The sequence below is a fragment of the Hyla sarda genome, chromosome 10, assembly GCF_029499605.1.
Source record: "Hyla sarda isolate aHylSar1 chromosome 10, aHylSar1.hap1, whole genome shotgun sequence".
Classification (NCBI taxonomy): Eukaryota; Metazoa; Chordata; class Amphibia; order Anura; family Hylidae; genus Hyla; species Hyla sarda.
In genome coordinates, this window is record NC_079198.1 from 59,830,869 (window position 1) to 59,850,261 (window position 19,393).

The following is a 19,393-nucleotide window of genomic DNA, read 5'->3' on the forward strand; positions in this document are numbered from 1 at the left end:
CTCAGAGAGCTGGCGCGCGCCAGCACATGACAGCAGGGGACCGGGACGGGTAAGTGACCTGGGATGCGATTCGCGAGCGGGCGCGTCCCGCTGTGCGAATCGCATCCCCGACGGCCATGACAGTGCAGCGCTGCAGGGAGAGAGGGAGAGAGACGCTGGGAGACTGCAGGGAGAGAGACGCCGTGAGCGCTCCGGGGAGGAGCGGGGACCCGGAGCGCTAGGCGTAACAGTACCCCCCCCCTTAGGTCTCCCCTTTTTTTTGTCCGGTAACTGCCTCCCCTGGGATGAGGACACCGGGAAAGAATGGAGGGTTTCCTCAACGGCAGGCAGTACAGCAGGAGTCGGAATGGGGAGGGCAGAGGGTGAAGATTGGCACGGGGCAGGGTGACACAAGGACGGGAGCCATGAGGAGGCACAGAGGCTTGCCTGACGGGACTGGGAGGGGGGGAGAGGCACTTCCTAAGGCAGGCAGAGTCCCAGTTCTTGATCTCCCCGGTGGTCCAATCAAGGGTGGGAGAATGAAGCCGGAGCCATGGCAGACTGAGGAGGACCTCAGAGGTACAGTTGGGGAGAACGAAGAGCTCAATCCTTTCATGGTGGGGTCCAATACACATCAGGAGGGGTTCTGTGCGGTAACGCACGGTGCAATCCAGTCTGACTCCATTGACCGCGGAAATGTAGAGCGGCTTGACGAGACGGGTCACCGGGATGCGGAATTTATTCACGAAAGACTCCAAAATAAAATTCCCAGAGGCACCAGAGTCCAAGCAGGCCACGGCTGAGAGGGAGGAGTTGGCTGAAGGAGAAATCCGCACGGGCACCGTGAGACGTGGAGAAGCAGACTTAGAACCAAGAGACGCCACACCCACGTGAGCTGGGTGCGTGCGTGCGTTTCCCAGACGTGGAGGACGGATAGGGCAATCCACCAAGAAATGCTCGGTACTGGCACAGTACAGACAGAGATTTTCTTCCCTACGGCGATTCCTCTCTTCCTGGGTCAGGCGAGACCGATCCACTTGCATGGCCTCCTCGGCGGGAGGCCCAGGCGTAGACTGCAAAGGATGCTGTGGGAGAGGTGCCCAGAGATCTAAGTCTTTTTCCTGGCGGAGCTCTTGGTGTCGCTCAGAAAAACGCATGTCAATGCGGGTAGCCAAATGGATGAGTTCTTGCAGGTTGGCAGGAATCTCTCGTGCGGCCAGCACATCCTTGATGCGACTGGATAGGCCTTTTTTAAAGGTCGCGCAGAGAGCCTCGTTATTCCATGATAACTCGGAAGCAAGAGTACGAAATTGGATGGCGTACTCGCCCACTGAAGAATTACCCTGGACCAGGTTCAACAGGGCAGTCTCGGCAGAAGAAGCTCGGGCTGGCTCCTCGAAGACACTCCGGACTTCAGCGAAGAAGGACTGGACTGTGGCTGTGGCAGGATCATTGCGGTCCCAGAGCGGTGTGGCCCAAGACAAGGCCTTTCCTGAAAGAAGGCTTACTACGAACGCCACCTTAGACCGTTCTGTAGGAAACAAGTCCGACAACATCTCCATATGCAGGGAACACTGAGACAAAAATCCACGGCAGAGTTTAGAGTCCCCATCAAATTTGTCCGGCAGGGACAGGCGGAGGCTAGGAGCGGCCACTCGCTGCGGAGGAGGTGCAGGAGCTGGCGGAGGAGATGGTTGCTGCTGTAGCAGAGGCAGAAGTTGCTGTAACATGGCGGTCAACTGCGACAGCTGCTGTCCTTGTTGGGCAATCTGCTGCGATTGCTGAGCGACCACCGTGGGAAGGTCAGCGAGACTTGGCAGCGGCACCTCAGCGGGATCCCTGGCCGGATCTACTGTCACGATTCGGCTTACGGGTTGTGGATCCGCTGTGTCAGCGAGGGATTGGCGTGGACCGTGCTAGTGGACCGGTTCTAAGAGGCTACTGGTTTTCACCAGAGCCCGCCGCAAAGCGGGATGGTCTTGCTGCGGCAGTAGCAACCAGGTCGTATCCACTAGCAACGGCTCAACCTCGCTGACTGCTGAGAAGGCGTGGGACAGAAGGACTAGGCAGAGGCAAGGTCAGACGTAGCAGAAGGTCGGGGGCAGGCGGCAAGGTTCGTAGTCAGGATGGATAGCAGAAGTTCAGGTAACACAGGCTTTGGACACACTAAACGCTTTCACTGGCACAAGGCAACAAGATCCGGCAAGGGAGTGCAAGGGAGGAGATCAGATATAGCCAGGGAGCAGGTGGAAGCCAATTAAGCTAATTGGGCCAGGCACCAATCATTGGTGCACTGGCCCTTTAAGTCTCAGAGAGCTGGCACGCGCGCGCCCTAGAGAGCGGAGCCGCGCGCGCCAGCACATGACAGCAGGGGACCGGGACGGGTAAGTGACCTGGGATGCGATTCGCGAGCGGGCGCGTCCCGCTGTGCGAATCGCATCCCCGACGGCCATGACAGTGCAGCGCTCCCGGTCAGCGGGACTGACCGGGGCGCTGCAGGGAGAGAGACGCCGTGAGCGCTCCGGGGAGGAGCGGGGACCCGGAGCGCTAGGCGTAACATATACTGCATTGTTGCCACCATCTTGGAGTGAAAGCTTAAAGGGTACTCCACTGGAAAACTTTTTTTATTTTTTTCTTCTATTTAAAAATATTAATCCTTCCAGTACTTATCAGCTGTTATATGCTTCCCAGGAAGTTCCTTTCTTTTTGAATTACCTTTCTGTCTGACCACACACTCTGCTGACACCTCTGTCCATTTTAGGAACTGTCCTAAGGATGAGGTGCTATGGGGCCCAGGCTGGAGCAGGTGGGATGGAGGATGTCCCAAGAGGGCGGTGGCTGTATGTACTTGCACGCTGGGAGACAGTGGGAAGGGGGTAGCGGGTGCCTCCTGAGCAGTGGGCCAGATAATGGTATAGCTGGAGGGAGAGAAACAGAGCCAGGAGGCCTACACTCCCTGCCATGGGTGTTTTAGGCAGGGAGGAGGTCACGCTCCCCTGGCCCAAGACATACCTCACTGGCATGGCCGCCGCTTCCACTGTAGGCTGTAAGGCAGTCTAAGCCTGCAGGTCCTAATGATATATTTTTATAATTTGGACATTTACGCACTCGGCGATACCACATATGTTTATGTTTATTTTTATTTACATAGTTTTTTTTATGGGAAAAGGGGGGGGATTCTGACTTTTATTAGGGAAGGGGTTAAATCGCATTTATTAACACTATTGTTCACTTATACTTTGCAATGTTATAGCCCCCATAGGGGACTATACCATTGCACACACTGATCTCTTACATCAGTTATTCCCAAACTGGGTGCCCCGGCACACTGGGGTGCTGTTCGACAGTGTCGGGGGCGCATCCACCAAGGAGGGACATTCAAAAGAAACCTGGCACCGCCAGAGAGGACCTGGCGTACAGACGCCAGATGGGAAGCGTCCAGGTCACTGCAGCGACGACGTTGGACACTTCCCAGGAAAGATAAGAAGTGCTGGCAGCCCTTAATGCAGCACCCGTATCTTCAGTGAGCCAACAGCTTACAGGTAATAGAGAGCTTCCATGGATATAGCAGGCGCGCATGGTGGGAGAACGGAAAGAGGGTGGGAGAACGGAAATGGGGGTGGGGTGGGCGAAAGAAAATGGGGGTGGGAGGTGCATGGGTTGAATGGTGGCAGAGAGGGGTGTGTGGTGGGACATGGAAGCAGTGGCGGGGGATGGGGGGTGAATGGAAGCAGTGGCGGGGGGATTGGGGGGGATGAATGAAAGCAGAGTGGGGGTGAATGAAAGCAGGGGCAGGGTGGGGGTGAATTGAAGCAGGGGTGGTTGGGTTGCTGTAGGCTGAATGGAATCAGTGGCAGGAGTGAATGGAATCAGTGGCCCTGGTGGATGGGTGGCTGCAGTGGCGGGAGATGGGGGGTGAATGGAAGCAGGAGCAGTGGGGGTGGCTGTGGGGTGAATGGAATCAGTGGAAGGGGTGGATGGGTGGCTGTGGGGTGAATGGAAGTAGTGGTAAGGGTGGGGGTGAATGGAGGCAGGGGCGATGGGGGTGAATGGTAGCAGGGGGGATGGGGGGGTGAATGAAAGCAGGGGGTATGGGGGTGAATGGAAGCAAGGGGGATGGAGGGGTGAATGGAAGCAGGGGGGATGGGGGTGAAGTAAATCAGGAGGGATGGGGGTGAAGGGAAACCGTGGTGGGGTGGGGGTGAATGAAGGCAATGGCACTGGAAGGCATGAAGCAATGTGGGTGGGTGGCTGGAGGCATTTGGGTGGGAGGCTGCAGGAAAATGGTGTGAGTGGTTGGTTGGCTGGAGGCAATAGTGGTGGGTGGTTGGTAGTGTTGAGCGGCATAGGCCATATTCGAATTTGCGATATTTCGCGAATATATGGACAAATATTCGTCATATATTCGCTAAATTCGCATATTCGTAATATTCTTGTTTGTGAATATCGCGTATGTGAAAATTAGCATATACAAAATTACCATAGACGAAAATTTGCATATGCGAAAATTAACATATGCAAATGTTCGCATTTGCAAATTTTCACGTATGCGAAAATTCGCTCGCTAGTCTCACACAGTAGTTTTAGAGCCTTCTTTACACCACACAAGCTGGAAGCAGAGGGGATGATCACTGTGATGTGTACTGTGAAAAAAAAAATGAATATTCGTAATTACGAATATATAGTGCTATATTCGCGAATATTCGTGAATTTGCGAATATGCGATATTCGCGAATAAAATTCGTATTGCGAATATTCGCGAGCAACACTAGTGTTTGGGAGTCTGGAGGCATTATGTGTGAGAGGGGGGCTGGAGGCATTTGGGGGGAGGCTGGAAGTATTGTGTGTGTGGGAGAGAGAGGTTGGAGGAATTTGGGGAAGGCTAAAGGTATTGTGTGTGAGGCTGCTGGAGGCATTGTGTGAGACTGCTGGAGGCACTGTGTGCATGTGTGTGAGGCTGCAGGAGGCACTGTGTATGTGTGTGTTTGTGTGTGAGTGAGGCTGGAGGTATTTGTGGGGAAAAAGATAGGATGATCCTGAAAAGTACGGAGCCTAATATGTTTTTTTTTTGTTTTTTTTGTAATGTTTGTTTTTTGCAGGTCCTATGGTAAAGAGTTGTGGCCAGAGAAATTCTCATTATGGTCCGGGCATGATGGAGAAGAAAAGTAAGCAACTCCGATTAGAGAAGACATCACCTGTGAGTCCTACAAATAGCAGCACTGTAATCTACATAGCTAACAGATACTGAGCTGCCGGGATGTTTTCGGTTTCACTTCAGACACGGCGGTCAACTTCACCGTGTCTGAAAGGTTAATACCAGGCATCACTGCCATCAGTGATGTCTTGTATTAGTTGCAGGTCCTGGTCGTTGATGGCCGCCGGGACCGACCCGATATGAGGCGGGGTCACCATTAAGGAGTTAAAGGGATACTCTGCCCCTAGACATCTTATCCCCTATCCATGCCCCCTCCAATAGACTTGTATTGAGGGGGCGGAACTGTGATGTCACGATACTCTGGCCCCAGTATCGCCCATCATTATGCACAGAGAAAGTTTGCTCTGTGCAGTGATGACAATGGGGTGCCGCAGCCGAAATTGCAGGGGTTCCCAGAAGCGGGACCCCCGTATTCAGAGATCTTATCCCCTATCATTTGGATAGGGGATAATATTTCTAGGGGCGGAGTACCCCTTTAAGGGGTTAAGAAAGTTGTGTATTACTTCAATTCTTTGTATACATGTATAGTGCCCACAAAAGAGGGCACTGTTGCTATCTTGGGGAACAGTAGAGGAGGGCACTGTATTTTCTTGGGCACAGAGGGGGTACAGAGTAGGGCATTATAACTAGGGGTTCAGAGGTGTACACTGTAACTAAGAGAAAAAAGGAGGGCAAAATAACTATGGGTACAGAGAATGGCTCTGGTATTGTCTAGGGGCTCAGAGGAGGGCATTAATACTGACTGGGCATTACAGAGGGCATTTTTCTGTCTGGGACACAGTTACTGCCTGGGGTTCTTAAGCCTGTTTCATACTGTTCCAGTGTACATGTGTCATACTTATATGGGAGATTTCACCAAGAAGGGAATTTGTCATCTTGGATACAATGTGTCATCTGATGAAAGCTTACAAGGGTTATCCAGCATTAGTAAAACATAGCTAATGTCTTCATAAAACGCCACAGTCTGCAGGTTGGGTGTGGTTTTGCAGTTTAGTACTAATGAAGTGAATGGAGCCAAGTTGTAACACTGTACACAAGCTGAGGACAGGCATGGTGCTATTTTTGGAAAAAAAATAAATTGGATAACCTGTACTCAGCCCTCAGTTTACCATCAGTCCTGCATTGTTGACTCTCCAGTTTTCCCATCTGGAAGTGCTATGATGACATCGACCCACAATGAGCATGTGAGGCTGCAGCCTTTCATTGGTCACTAGGGTTGCCACCCTGCCAGTATTTTACCGCACAGCCGGTATTTTCATCTACATTCTGGGCTGTGCCGGTAAGTTTGGATGAAAAGTACCGGCCATGCAATGGCCGGTATTTTTCATTCACTGACAGGGGCGGACTGAGCAGCATCCCCAGAAGAGCACTTCTTTCATGACCGGCAACTACATTTTGCCTGTGACCTGCAGGCTGCCGCACTACAGTTTTAGCCCCGACACAAAGCCCACTGACTGTCGGGCCGTACAATGCCCAGGTCTGACACCACCAGCCTGTGACAGGGAGAGCTCCGTGCGATGACAGGAAGAGATTGTACAGTTCTGGGGAGGGGGCGTGCACCTCCTGTCTCCTCTCTCCCCCTCCCCCTCCTTCCCTCTGCCGTGCAGTCTTACAACCCTCCATAGGCAGAGCAGGGAGGGGAGAGGAGGAGAGGCTGTGTATCCTGTCTCCCTCTGCAGCGCAGGGCGGGTGAGTGTCTGTGTTTATATGTGTCTGTGTTTACATGTGTCTGTGCATGTGTCTCTGTGTGTCTGTGTATATGTGTGTCTGTGTATATATGTGTGTGTGTATATATATGTGTGTGTGTGGGGGGGAAGCTGCCTAATCTGGGGGACAACTATGCTCGTAATCTGGGGGACAACTATACTGATCTGGGGGACAACTATACTGATCTGGGGGACAACTATGCTGATCTGGGGGACAACTATACTGATCTGGGGGACAACTATACTGATCTGGGGGACAACTATACTGATCTGGGGGACAACTATATTGATCTGGGGAAAACTATACTGATCTGGGGGACAACTACAATATACTGATCTGGGGGACAACTATACTAATCTGGGGGACAACTATACTAATCTGGGGACAACTGTGCTGATCTGGGGGACAACTATACTGATCTGGGGGAAAACTATGCTCGTAATCTGGGGGACAACTATACTGATCTGGGGGACAACTATGCTTGTAATCTGGGGGACAACTATACTGATCTGGGGGACAACTATGCTCGTAATCTGGGGGACAACTATACTGATCTGGGGGACAACTATACTGATCTGGGGGAAAACTATGGTCCTAATCTGGGGGACAACTATGCTGATCTGGGGGACAACTATACTGATCTGGGGGACAACTATACTGATCTGGGGGACAACTATACTGATCTGGGGGACAACTATGCTCATAATCTGGGGGACAACTATGCTGATCTGGGGGACAACTATACTGATCTGGGGGACAACTATGCTCTTAATCTGGGGGACAACTATACTGATCTGGGGGACAACTATACTGATCTGGGGGAAAACTATGCTCCTAATCTGGGGGACAACTATGCTGATCTGGGGGACAACTATACTGATCTGGGGGACAACTATACTGATCTGGGGGACAACTATGCTGATCTGGGGGACAACTATGCTGATCTGGGGGACAACTATACTGATCTGGGGGACAACTATACTGATCTGGGGGACAACTATGCTCGTAATCTGGGGGACAACTATACTGATCTGGGGGACAACTATACTGATCTGGGGGACAACTATGCTCCTGATCTGGGGGAAAACTATGCTCCTAATCTGGGGGACAACTATGCTGATCTGGGGGACAACTATACTGATCTGGGGGACAACTATACTGATCTGGGGGACATCTATACTGATCTGGGGGACAACTATGCTGATCTGGGGGACAACTATACTGATCTGGGGGACAACTATGCTGATCTGGGGGACAACTATACTAATCTGGGGGACAACTATATTGATCTGGGGGAAAACTATACTGATCTGGGGGACAACTACAGTATACTGATCTGGGGGACAACTATACTAATCTGGGGGACAACTATACTAATCTGGGGGACAACTGTGCTGATCTGGGGGACAACTATACTGATCTGGCGGAAAACTATGCACGTAATCTGGGGGACAACTATACTGATCTGGGGGACAACTATGCTAGTAATCTGGGGGACAACTATACTGATCTGGGGGACAACTATGCTCGTAATCTGGGGGACAACTATACTGATCTGGGGGAAAACTATGCTCCTAATCTGGGGGACAACTATGCTGATCTGGGGGACAACTATACTGATCTGGGGGACAACTATACTGATCTGGGGGACAACTATACTGATCTGGGGGACAACTATGCTCGTAATCTGGGGGACAACTATGCTGATCTGGGGGACAACTATACTGATCTGGGGGACAACTATGCTCATAATCTGGGGGACAACTATACTGATCTGGGGGAAAACTATGCTCCTAATCTGGGGGACAACTATGCTGATCTGGGGGACAACTATACTGATCTGGGGGACAACTATACTGATCTGGGGGACAACTATGCTGATCTGGGGGACAACTATACTGATCTGGGGGACAACTATACTGATCTGGGGGACAACTATGCTCGTAATCTGGGGGACAACTATACTGATCTGGGGGACAACTATACTGATCTGGGGGACAACTATGCTCCTGATCTGGGGGAAAACTATGCTCCTAATCTAGGGGACAACTATGCTGATCTGGGGGACAACTATACTGATCTGGGGACAATTATACTGATCTGGGGGACAACTATACTGATCTGGGGGACAATTGTGCTGATCTGGGGGACAACTATGCTGATCTGGGGGACAACTATGCTGATCTGGGGGACAACTATACTGATCTGGGGGACAACTATGCTGACCTGGGGGACAACTATACTGATCTGGGGGACAACTATGCTTGTAATCTGGGGGACAACTATGCTTGTAATCTGGGGGACAACTATAACTGATCTGGGGGACAACTATACTGATCTGGGGGACAACTATGCTCGTAATCTGGGGGACAACTATATTGATCTGAGGGACAACTATACTGATCTGGGGGACATCTATGCTGCCTAATCTGGGTGACATCTATGCTGCCTAATCTGGGGGACATCTATGCTGCCTAATCTGGGGGACATCTATGCTGCCTAATCTGGGGGACAACTATGCTGCCTAATCTGGGGGACAACTATGCTGCCTACTCTGGGGGACAACTATGCTCCTAATCTGGGGGACATCTATGCTGCCTAATCTGGGGGACAACTATGCTGCCTAATCTGGGGGACAACTATGCTGCCTAATCTGGGGGACAACTATGCTGCCTAATCTGGGGGACAACTATGCTCCTAATCTGGGGGACAACTGTGCTCCTAATCTGGGGGACAACTATGCTGCCAAATCTGGGTGACATCTATTCTGCCAAATCTGGGGGACAACTATGCTGCCTAATCTGGGTAAAAACTACCCGGCCCTCCACAATATTTTTAGTTTCTCATGTGGCCCCATGGGATAAATAATTGCCCACCTCATTCCTCCTCAACCCTGGACATTCCTTAACCTGGAGCCGCCCGGGGAAAGGAGAAAGTGAAGACAAGAGACTGGTGAGACCTCTCTGCAAAATTGTGTATTTAATGCAGTGTTTCCCAACCAGGGTGCCTCCAGCTGTTGCAAAACTATTACTCCCAGCATGCCCAGACAGCCTTTGGCTGTCCGGGCATGCTGGGAGTTGTAGTTTTGCAATAGCTGGAGGCACCCTGGTTGGGAAACACTGATTTAATGTTTTAATGTGTGAAACTATCTGCTGCGCTCTGTATCTAATCCTGTCATGTGTGATACTGTCTGCTGAGCCTGTATAACCAAATCTGTCATGTGGGATATGAGCCTGTGTATCTAATCCTGTCATGTGCGATACTGCCTGATGAGCCTGTGTATCTAATCCTGTCATGTGCGATACTGCCTGATGAGCCTGTGTATCTAATCCTGTCATGTGCGATACTGTCTCCTGAGCCTGTGTATCTAATCCTGTCATGTGTGATACTGTCTGCTGAGCCTGTATATCCATATCTGTCATGTGGGATACTATCTGCTGAGCCTGTGCATCTAAATCTGTCATGTGTGATACTGTCTGATTAGCCTGTTTATCTGACGTTGCGCAGGGGGACGTCACTCGTCATCACAGAGAGCCAGCGTTGCTGTCGCGCACCACCACTACCGCCACCGCTGGCATAAATAGTGTTTTGGTAGGAATTCTCTAAATGTAAATTTTTTGTGCGATATAGGAAAATTCCCCCCGCATATATATTGTATCCCTCCAATCCCCTATGCCATTTCTTAAACCCCCCTCCCATCCCCCGTGCCATTTCTTAAACCCCTGATCCCTCAGCCCCTGTGAAATCTGGCCCCTCCCCTTTTGTAGCCCCCCCCCCACATAGCCACACCCATGACCGGTAGTTTTCTGAGAGAAAGGTGGCAACCCTATTGGTCACTTGCAAGCGGTCATTGAGGCCATTGATTGGCTGCAGCATAACATAAACTTAATGTACAGTGATGTCATCTCAGCATTTCCAGCACGGAAAACCGAAAACCAGTGTCAGCGCTGGAGCGGTGGTATACTAAGGGGTGAGCAGTTTTGGGCTTTTTTATTCACCCCCTCCCTCTCAATATGAAATGCAAAAGCCAATAAAACCCTTTTAAATTAGTAACAGAGACCCTGATTCCAGAGCTCTCATACTCAGTTTGTTGCTTGCATTTTTTAGTTTTTAATCCCCTCTGTGCTGCAGAGTGTCCTACCAATGACACAGTAGTCCTGCGTACTACACAGTAGTCCTGCATATTCTTCAGCTGCAGCTGCCCCCATTCTTGACCCTGATTTGCAACTTTTTTACCTTTACAGTGTAGACAGAAAGACGGCAATTAACAGCAAGTACACGGGGCAGCAGCAGCTCACAAGTACGCCAGATTACATCATTCTCAGGATTAGTGTGCTCTGAAACCCGGCATAAATGATTTATTGAAGTATAATGCAAGAAACAAAGTATGTGAGACAGCGTGGTACCCTACAACAGCACAACATAAATCTAACAACAGTTCCCATTTCAGAGACCCAATAATGCAGCTAAAAGTCACAGACAAGGCATGGCTGGAATCTGTGCAGAGGGGCCCAAGCTATATTTTTGTACCAGGAACCATAAACTTTTAGCTACACCACTACAAATCTCAGTTCTTAAACATACAATATTTCATATTTTCAGATTATATTAAACACTACAGAACATTGTGCTCTTGGTGTCCATATACAGAATGCTATGCTAGTAAGGTACAGTTTGACATTATGACACTAGGGGACAGTGTGCCTCAGGAGAAGTCTTATCTATACAACACTATCTGACATCACAAGATGTAAAAGAAAAGCATTTTGTTTAGCTGCTTGCTGTTTTCTATGTCTGAAATGCACAAAAAGAAGTGTGAACACTAAACAAGTTAGAGAAAGCAATGTGACCCATATTGCATCAAAAAGTGACATATTAAGACCCTGCTGCATACCTTAGGGAGAGATCTATTCCAACTTGCAAAATGTAAGCTCTGAGCTGCTTGTTTTTTGTTTTGTATTGTTTTTTATGCAATCAAGAAATGAAATTGCTTAACACAACTAATATAAGATGTGTAATGTCCAAATTCAGATCAAAATGCTACTACTGCATTCTCAGAATGATTCAATCCCCTAAAGAGAATCCCCCAGGACACACATTTGTAAATCAAGTGTTTGTGCCAAGGGCTTTATTGCACCAGGTTTCATGAATAAAACACATCAAATATCTAAACTAGATAAGGCTTTGTTAACTGTGATGTTGGAAATATACAATGCATTTGAACCCTCTAATTATTTCCTTTTTTTAAGTTGTGACCTTGTACTAAAATAAGAAAAAATTGAGTTTTTTTTCCTTTAGTCTGCACTTAATACACCATAATGAGAAAGAAAACACTGAATATTAGAAAAGAAATCTTTGCTAATTTATTGAAAAGGAAAAGCGAATGTCAAGTAGCCCAGGGAAAGTGGAGCTCTGAGCTCACTAACTGCCACTTTTCCTGCTTACTTGAATATAGCGAATATATAGCGACAGTTCCTCAACTGGTTCAGGGTTCCTGTTTTCAGTAATGAAGGATCAAAAAAATAAACAACACTATAGGGAGGTTAGGAAAACATGTCAGCATACAAAGGGTTAACAGGCAAAGAATGTACAAGATGCAAAACACGGAGGATAAACATACAAACAGAGAGTATAGTCTGACAAGCAAGGTCCAAACTGAAATAACAGGAAAGGTACCAAATCTCTATGTAGAGAATAAACATGTAACAAACCAAGGTCAGAATACATAGAATGGAACAGGCTAGGAGCAGTATAGAGCTTGTGCTGACATATTTAAATGGGCACTGTCAGATACAAAAACATTTGATATGTTGTAAAGCATGTATAACCAATAGGTTTTGCAATTGCTTTCATTAGAACATTTTCAGTATTTCATACTGAAAAAGCCAGTCAAACAACTGCCCCCCCTGCCTGCCCGGACACATACTAGTCCTGCTGTGTCCATGCATCATCACCTATGTCATGGACACACTTCCTTGATTGGCAGCTGTGAGCACAGGGCTCATAGCTGGAGGAAAAATCCTCCCACTATCAGCTTGTGACCCGCTACTGTCAGTGAGGACAAGCTGGGAGTTGTAGTTTTGCTAATGCTAGGGGACAAGTGAGCAGACAGCATACTGAGGGAGGGGGCGGAGACCTGCACAGTGAGGCCACGCCCCCTCCCTTTGAGAGGAATTCAGACTATTAAGCTAAATTAAAAGTGTAAAATAAATAAATAAAGGTGCTAGACACATAAAAACCAGATGTACATGGTCAGGATTAGGTACTGAGTGATATATTTAAAAAAAATGTTTTTTTGTTGCATCTAACGGGTACACTTTAAACACAAGCAAGAAATTACAGGCTGACTTTGAATTTATATTCCCCTAAGAAGGGTGCAGAGGCTAAGACCAGATGTGATTGGCCAGGGCGTTGGCACAGCAATGCATGATGATTCAGCGAAACACCAGAAAACTTAACCCTTCTGTCAGAACCAGGTCCAGTTATGACATCTAAAGTACTGCATTGTATTCAGACGCTTTACTCAGTACTTAGTTGAAGCTCTTTAACAGCGATTACAGCCTTCTGTTTTCTTTGCTATGATGCCACAAGGTTTGTAAACCTTGATTTGGGGACTTTCTCTGCAGATCAGCTCAAATTTTGTCAGGTTGGATGGACACATTAAATAGATGTCCAGCCTTCCTTTCTCAGCCACTAAAAATGGCTTCCATAGCAAGATGATGCCACTGACATGCTTCACAATAAAGATGAAATTGAGCAGGTGATGAGCAGTGACAGATTTCCTCCAGAAATGATGCTTAGAGTAAAGACTAAAAGGTTTAATATTGGTTTAATCTATTTCTTGCAGTCTGAGAGTCCATTAGCATGTTTCAAACTCTTGGTGAATTATCATGTGTATTTTACTAAGGGGAGACATTTTGTTTTCTGTTCAAAGCCCCTTATCTGCACACAGGTCTTTGGAGCTCAGCCAGAGTAACCGCTGGGTTCTTGGTAGTCTTTGTTTCTAGGGTCCTTCTCCCCCGACTACTTAGATTGGTGGGATGGCCAGCTCTAGAAAGTGTCCTGATTTCCATTAAAGAATTATGTAGACCACTGTACTCTTGGGAACTTTTATTGTGACAGAAATGTTTTGTACATTTCTCAAAATCTGTGTCTCCACACAACCTTGCCGCTGAGCTCTACAGGTAGTACTTTCTGCCTCATGGCTTGGTTTTTGTCCTGATATAAATAGTGTCAGGATCTGGCTGGTAGCGGAGGCTGGTGGTAGATCCGCTGTGCCAGAGAGGTGATGATGTGGGTCGTACCAGGGGAACGGAGTCTAAGGAGTTACTGGTTTTCACCAGAGCCCGCCGCAAAGTGGGATGGACTTGCTGCGGCAAGTAACCCCCAGGTCGTTCCACCCAGTGGCTGCTGAGATAAGGCAAGGTACAAGAGGATCAGGCAAAGGCGTAGTCAGACGTAGCAAATGGTCAGGGCTGGCGGCACAGGTTCACTGGCGGAAGTCAGTAGCAACGGGAACAGCAACAGGCAGGGTAACATAGGAACAAGGAATGCTTTCTCTCAAGCACAAAGGCAACAAAGATCCGGCAGGAGGCTGTGGGAGGAGACGGTACTTATAGGCAGTGCACAGATGAGGCCTAATTAAGTTCAAACAGCACTCCCTCACACAAGGCTTAACCCTTAATAAACAAGTTTGGACCAGGCACCAATCACCTGTGCACTGGTCCTTTAGATCTAAGAGTCCCGGTGCACACGCTGTGAGCGCTCCGAGGCCAGCAGGGGGCCCAGAGCACTCAGCGTAACACATAGTACGCTATGAGACCTTATATAGACTGTATCTTTCTAAATTATGTCCTTTAATTTCCTTTTTTTAAATTTTTTTATGGGGCATTGAGTGCATATTGATTATTCTTTATTCTTAGCACAAGCTGGCAAGATAAAATGTGAAAATTGAAAGGATCTCAAGACTTTCTAAATGCTTTATAGTTCTATATACCCTCCCCCCACTTTTTGTGCTCCATCATGATGTCTCTGTTGAACAAATGAAGAAAAAGAGGTGCGCTCCTGGTGTAATACTGCGGGATGTTACAGTGAGGTGTATGGATAAATTGCACCTTATCGTATGGTGTTGTACTGAGAGTACAACACCTTGGATGGCATGTAGACTCGCTTGGGTCGGTAACAGGTGGCGGCCTCGGTGTCCAATTCCCGTAACTTCTCAGTCCGGTGGTGGCAAAAATATGAACAAAAATGAGAGACTTTCGGATTGGCACCTTCCTTAATAACTGAAAATTGCCAAGAATTAAAAAAAATTTTTATTGAAGATAATGCAACTTAAAAGTTTCGAATCCGGACCGGATTCTTCGTCAGGCAGAATGATTTACAGAGAAAATGCGCCAGTTTTTAAATGCACAAGTAACACAACTGCCACCGGGTCACGGGGAGAAAGGGGGAGGAGAATTGTTGCATAACTTTCATACAATATATGTAAAAGAGTGCATAAGCATCTAAAACATTCATGTTCATAGGTAATTAAAATCATAGTTAGATTAGATACATGTCAGAGGCGCTGAAATACATTAATATGCTAGCAAAGTGAAAGCAGTTGCAGCAAAGGAGTTCACTGTTACAATGCTATGCAATGCTGACCGCTGATTACGGGATGTACTACTGCGTATTCGTCTGCTTGTCTCATGCACCGACTAGTTCAGAAAGCACTGGGACTATATAGCCCACCGCTTTTTGCAGCGCTGGAGACACTAGAAAAGCGGCCCACTCTGGATCGGAACACAGAGGGGCAAACTTCAAGTACGGTGCGACTATGAGGGAAACAGCGCAATCCGGCATTTGTATGTATAAGAGGTACAATGACTGACATATAAGTGTCCCAAAAACCAGGTCCCATTGCAGACTAAATACAAAAGTATAATGAATCCGAACGGGAAGTACATATCAAGGGTACCATAGAATGGAGTGACATAGAACACACCCTCAATTAATGTGTATAAAAATTGGGTAAACAATTAAAAATCGCACAATGATTAATAAATACACATTAAATGGTAAAAAAAAAGGGTAATATAAAGTATCCACTGGAAATGCAGTGTGTGTTTGCACAGAGAACTCCAGGGAGTGATATTATGCAATAATTAATATAAAAATAAAGATAAACATTTTTTTTATATAAAAAGCCTATGAACCGCACCCATAGGACCTAAAGTACCGTGCGTCTAAAAAAGCATAAGTACAGAAAAAAGCACCTGCCTGGTAAAATTAAAAAAATATAACAATAATCCCCAAAAAAAATTTGATCCCAGTATTTGTGCCAGTATAGACCCTGGGGTGGGATTTAAATTATAGTCTCTGTAATCTCATTAAGACCCCGAGGTGAAATGGTGCTCATCTTAAAAATCCAATACAATTCACGTAATGAGATTACAGAGACGATAATTTAAATCCCACCCAGGGTCTATACTGGCACTATCAGCTTTTTATATTTGTATTATTGTTATAATTTTTTTAATTTTACCAGGCAGGTGCTTTTTTTCTGTACTTATGCTTTTTTAGACCCACGGTACTTTAGGTCCTATGGGTGCAGTTCATAGGCTTTTTATATAAAAAAAATGTTTTATCTTTATTTAAATTTTTTATTTTTATATTAATTATTGCATAATATCACTCCCTGGAGTTCTCTGTGCAAACACACACTGAATTTCCAGTGGATACTTTATATTACCCTTTTTTTTTTTTTTTTTTTTACCATTTAATGTGTATTTATTAATTAACGTGCGATTTTTAATTGTTTACCCAATTTTTATACACATTAATTGAGGGTGTGTTATACAGTTTTTCTATGTCACTCCATTCTATGGTACCCTTGATATGTACTTCCCATTCGGATTCATTATACTTTTGTATTCAGTCTGCAATGGGACCTGGTTTTTGGAACACTTATATGTCAGTCATTGTACCTCTTATACATACAAATGCCGGATTGCGCTGTATCCCTGATAGTCGCACCATACTTGAAGTTTGCCCCTCTGTGTTCCGATCCAGAGTGGGCCGCTTTTCTAGTGTCTCCAGCGCTGCAAAAATCGGTGGGCTATATAGTCCCAGCGCTTTCTGAACTAGTTGGTGCATGAGACAAGCAGACGAATACATAGTAGTACATCCCGTAATCAGCCGTCAGCATTGATACTGCAATGCTACATTGTAACAGCGAACTCCTCCGCTGAAACTGCTTTCACTTTGCTAGCATATTAATGTATTTCAGCGCCTCTGACATGTATCTAATCTAACTAGGATTTTAATTACCTGTGAACATGAATGTTTTAGATGCTTATGCACTCTTTTACATATATTGTATGAAAGTTATGTAACAATTCTCCTCCCCCTTTCTCCCCGTGACCCGGCGGCAGTTGTGTTACTTGTGCATTTAAAAACTGGCGCATTTTCTCTGTAAATCATTCTGCCTGACGAAGAATCCGGTCCGGATTCGAAACTTTTAAGTTGCATTATCTTCAATAAAATTGCCTTTTTTAAATTCTTGGCAATTTTCAGTTATCAAGGAAGGCGCCAATCGGAAAGTTTCTCACTTTTGTTCATATGATGTCTCTGTTGTTAGAGATGGAATTTCCCTAACAGGCAAAGCAGAAGATTGCAGAGAAGGGAGACAAATAGTGGCCAAAAGGGGTACTCCAGTGGAAAACTTTTTTTTTATCAACTGGTGCCAGAAAGTTAAACAGATTTGTAAACTACTTCTATGTAAACATCTTAATCCTTTCAGTACTTATTTGCAGCTGTATGTTACAGTGGAAATTCTTTTATTTTTGAATTTCTTTTTTGTCTTGTCCACAGTGCTCTCTGCTGACACCTCTGTCCATTTCAGGAACTGTCCAAAGCAGCTTAGGTTTGCTATGGGCATTTTGTCCTGCTCTGGACAGTTCCTGATACGGGCATCAGGTGTCAGTAGAGAGCACTGTGGACAAGACAGAACATAAATTCCAAAAGAAAATAATTTCCTCTGTAGTATATAGCAGCTAATAAGTACTGGAAAAGGTAAAGACTTTTTAACAGAAGTAATTTACAAATTGTTTAACTTTCTGGCACCAGTTGATTAAAAAAAAAATGTTTTCCACCGGAGTACCCTTTAAGGGAGCCCCCTGAGGAAGGAGCGAAAGTGCGCTAGGGGTCCAGGAACAGCATCTACAGCACTCATGGGTAAGAACTAATAAAGCCTTACCTATGTGTCAGTTAGCACATAGTGATGATGTGGTATTATTTGTGGGCAAATGGTTGATGGTAACCCCTATTAGGGATCACTTTAGTGCCATACTTTGTCCATCATTGTGTATATTCTTTGTGCATACTTGATATATATGACCCATGCCTGATTAAGAACTATCACTTTTGCAGTTCTTATCTGTATTCTCTTTAGGACATCTATGAATGTTATGCTGTTTTGGCAATTTTGGTCTGTAATTGTATGAACATCTGTATTTATGGTATATGATTTTAATCTATATACCGTATTTATCGGCGTATAACACGCACTGGCGTATAACACGCACCCCCATTTTAACAGGGAAATTTAAGTTAAAAAAAAAAAAGTAAAATAAATGACTTGGGCTAAATGCCACATCATCCCCTCTCATTGCCACCCCCCATGTCTCATCACCCCCCCCCATGTCTCATCGTTTCCCCCTATCATAGACCACCACTAGCCATACAGACATTAAGCATTTAGTGCCTCCCCCAAAATCATTTCCCCCTGTCTTATCATCCCCCACCCTGTCTCATCATGCCCCCGATCATTCCCCCCTCATCATTTCCCCCTGTCTCATCATCCCCCCACTCTGTCTCATCATGTCCCCCATCATTCCCCCCCTCATCATCTCCCCTCCCTGTCTCATCATCCCCCCATCATTCCCTCCCCCCTCATCATTTCCCCCTGTCTCATCATCCCCCCATCATGTTCCTCCTATGGCTATGCTATTCTTCCACTTTCCTTACCTGGCTGCGCTTCAGCTGTCTTGCAGGCTGCGGTCAGTGAAGAAGATGAGTGGCGTCCTCTCCCAGCTCTTCTGCGAGGCATCAGGGATGTCACTTTTGGCGGCGACTACAGGAAATGAAAAGTGACGTCACTGATGCTGCGCAGAGAAGCCGGCAGAGGACCTCACTCATCTGCTTCATTGACCGCAGCCCGCAAGACCCGCCGCCTGACCTGACCTGCCGAAGCGCAGCAAGGTAAGGAAAAAAAACAAAACTATGAAAAGCAGGGAAAAGGTGGAAAGGTGAGGGAGGGGGAGGTAAGAAAAATGAAAAGTAAAACTGTCACTTGTTTTCTCCCGCACTATCCACAGGTACTGGTGGATAGTGTGGGAGATGCTGATTAAAAGGTAGGGCAGATCCGGACAAGGTAGGGCTCATTTTAATCAGTGTCTCCCGCACTATCCACCAGTACCTGTGGATAGTGAGGGAGAAAACAAGTGA